The sequence below is a fragment of the Macaca nemestrina genome, chromosome 12 (assembly GCF_043159975.1).
Source record: "Macaca nemestrina isolate mMacNem1 chromosome 12, mMacNem.hap1, whole genome shotgun sequence".
In the NCBI taxonomy this organism is placed as follows: Eukaryota; Metazoa; Chordata; class Mammalia; order Primates; family Cercopithecidae; genus Macaca; species Macaca nemestrina.
The window spans coordinates 50,274,730-50,278,624 of NC_092136.1; positions in this window are offsets into that span (position 1 = coordinate 50,274,730).

Below are 3,895 nucleotides of genomic sequence, written 5' to 3' on the forward strand. Positions count from 1 at the left end.
TCTAGTTACAATTCTTGTAATCCCCACATGTCAAGGGTGGGACCTGGTGGGAAGTGATTGGATCATGGGGGCAGTTCACCCCACGCTGTTCTCTTGATAGTGAGTGAGTTCTCACAACATCTAATGGTTTTATAAGGGGCTCTTCCTACTTCACTCATTCTTCTCTCTCCCGCTACTATGTGAATAAGGTCCTTACTTCCCCTTCACTTTCTGCCATGATTGTAAATTTCCTGAGGCCTCCCCAGCCATGTGGAACTATGAGTCAATTAAACTTCTTTCCTTTATAAATTGCCCAGTCTCAGGTAGTATCTTTACAGCGGTGTGAAAATGAACTAATGCAACAACTCTCCCATCTTCCATTACAAACATTCTGGAGAAGCCCAAATGTGTTCTGTGGATGAAAGGAAACTTTGACAGGAGTGACCAAATTGAGGAGAGAACAATGGTTAAGCTGGCAAAATCCTTGGGGTGGAGTTAGATCCCACAGTTCACTGGAAGGTAAGAGTGAAGAACCCTAGTAGCATCCCAGGAGTCAAAGCTTGAAAAGTAAGAATGAACATTTCTGGTTTGAGTAAACTCAAAATCACAGGAATCTTCTGCAAATGTTTCCTTGGAGGGGAGGAGGGTGAGTGTAGAGTGGAGAAAAATAGTAAACTAGTGGGATTAAAAGAAATAAAATCATACAAATAGAGAGGGAAAGAAAGCAAAGAGGATCTTCAATATCACTAAGTCCAGCCCTGTCCTTGGAGGAACTGAGGAACCAGACAAGTAAAGTGACTTGCCCTGATGTCCTTCATATTTGGAGTTTGAAGGAGGACTAAAAGAGGCCTGTGCAGGTGAGGGTGAAGAAAGCCTAGAAAAGGAGTAGTTACCATGAAGAAGTGTGTGTTCACTGGGATATGTGCATGTGTTTGTGAATATGCAGGTACTTATCTTGCAGTTCCACAGGCAAATGTATTTGTGTGTAGTGAGGGTATGTGTGTGTGTGAACACACAAATATGTATTTTTTCCACATATGCACCTGTCTGCATATGCTAAGGGGAATAGCACTAAAGCTCAGAATATTACAAAACTTCTCATACTTTAGAGATAAAAGCTGATAATAATATTGGCCACCACATGTTGTTTTCTCTATTAGGATAAGTGTTTTAAGTCCTTCATCTCATTTAGTACATAAAATCCCCTGAGGTTCAAATTGGTATCCCTATGTTGCAGATTTATCCTCTGAGGCTCATTTAGTTTATGGGACTCATCAAGATCCCATTGCTAACAAGTGGTAGGGCTAAGATTTGAACTTAGATCTCTCAGATATTGCAAGGAAAGCTTAAAAAGACCAGGGTGTCAGTTATTATGTGGCCTAGTATGCTGCCTCTTGCACCCAGGTTGAGCACAGAGGATGGCCTTCCTTCAATGTGCTTTCTAAGATGTCCTCATTCTCCTGCCAGAACTATAGCAAGCTACACCATCTCTGTCCAACCAGAACAGGGTCTCCCTGACTAGAAAAAAGCACCTGAGGGCAGGGGCCTCCTCTGTTCCATTCCCTATTATCCCTTAAGCACCTTGCCTAGTTCATGTCACAAAATAAGAGTTCAGTAAATATTTATTAAATAAATGGATGAATGAGTAAATAGATAGTAATGCTTACTTAAGCTATAACATATTTTTAAAGAAATCCCATCTAATATCTTTCAAGTACTCATAGCAACTAGCTAACATATAAATCCCTAAGGGTACCGGCTTTAATACAAAAAGATAAGCATAATTTGTAATTAGCATATCAAGCACGTTTAGAAGCAGTAGCATTCCCCTCCAGTTCTTGTTTATATTTCTCGTTAGCTTCATAAACACTTTCTTCACAGTCAGAGCAAATAGAATTCCATTCAGTCCCTATTTAGATTGTCACAACTTCTCATCTGCCACTGCCCTGACCAAGGTGTTTTTTTCACCATGGACCAGGTCATACCTCTCCAGCTCCCCAAGTTCAAGGCCAAGCACTGTTCCCGTCATTGACTGTCCTGTACTAAAGCCAGATAAATGAGAATGATTCTAGCACCTCCACCCACTTGTGAGGTGTGAGGAATTTAAATTAGGGCCTTGTGTGACTTTTTTTTACAGGATAAAACACCTCCGTTTCTTGTCATGGGAATTCCCCATTCCCCCGTGCATCTGGAGAAAATACACTGATTGGTCCAGCAGGAACTAGGGCTGGCAGAGGCCGGCTGTGTGCTCCAAGTTCAGAGCCAAGCTGACAGCCCGTGCACTGCCATGTCAGGGTGAGCGCAGGGTACTGGTTGTCGGTCAGCTCTGTCAGTGTCGGAGTAGTCTGACTCTGGCTTTCCCAAGTGGCCAGGTGGATCCAGGTACCAGGGAAAAGGCTGAGAGAGGCAAAGGAAGGGGCATAGGATAAAAGTCACAGGATCTGGTTTGTGCAGTCATGAAAAAGTAAAGTTCAGAGCATTTCAAATACTCTGAGCATTGAAATTGCCTGCCTACAACATGATGCTGGTGATAATACTATGTAATTCACACAGAGGATAAAGAGAGATCACATAACCATTAACCTCATATCTGGCCATTCTTGGCCTCAGATAGGAAAACTAACTCTGGCCTAAGCTGCCTCAGCTTTGCCCCCCAAGAGTTTACAGGAAAATGTTCTAAGCACTGCTTTCTAGTTCTTGAGCCTTGTCTCATGGGAACTTCTCAGCTTCTCCTTCTCACTTCTCTTTAGCCTAATGCAGTTTCATGCCCTGTTGCCTCCATCGTGTTGCCCTGGACACAATGAGTGTGGAAAGGGCCATGGTGGCTCTGAAGTTACCAGATCAGGCTTTGATCCCAGCTCAGCACTCACTGGCTGGATGACCACAGGCCGTAGGATTTCACCTTTCTGAGTCACAGTTTCCTCATTGGTGAAATGACAAAAATAATCCCCATTCATTAATTCATTCATCCATCCATTCTTTCAATACACATTTGTTTGCTATATGCCAAGTGTTGTTCTGGGTGCCAGGCATATAACACTGATTTGCCTTAAAGAAGCTTAGGTTCTAGTGAAGGGTGACAAATAATAAAAATCAGAATAAAAAACACATTTATGTATATCATATACCTATAATTTCCATGGAGGGAAAAAGCAAACAGTGGAGATATGGAATGCTATGGTGGTGAACTGTAATTTCAACAACATTCTTAGGGTAGGCCTCTCTGAGAATATGGCATACATTAGCAAAGATATAAAGAAAAAAGAGAGTAAGCTATACAAATATTTGAGCGAAACATATTCCAGACAGAAGAAAGAGCAAGTGCAAAGGCCTTGAGGTAGGAGTGAGACTGGAGTGTTTGGACCCCAGTTTCTCATTCCAGCTAGATTTCATTTCATCCCAGCTACTCCTCCACAGGGTGGAGGCCAGTGTGGTGGAGTAGAGTGAAGAAGGAGCCAAGCAGAGAAGCATGCATGAGATGAGGTCAGAACCACATTACAGGGGGCTATTTTCATAACTTTTTAATTGACAATTAAATAAAATAAAACATGTATGAATGTGCCAATCACATAGCAGAGGTTCAATTAAGAGTTAATTCTTTTTTCATTCTCAATGAGCAAATACATTCTAAAAATCTAGCTGGAATGAAAATTTGGAGCCCAAAGAATTCAGTGTGAGCTCCCAGGGCTGCCCCATTCTTCCTGCTGGGGGACCAGTCCCTCCCTCTGCTTCGATCTTTAGTGACATATTCTGACATGCCTTGATCTTAGAGCAGCCACTCCACTTTAGACATATGCTGGTTTTTTGGTTTGCACTTCTGTGCATGGACCCCTTAGCAGAATGGGTTGGTCTCTGTTTCCACTGTCTTTAGTTGACACTCACCAGCAACTTCCTTTTGGCCTCCGTACGACCTCTC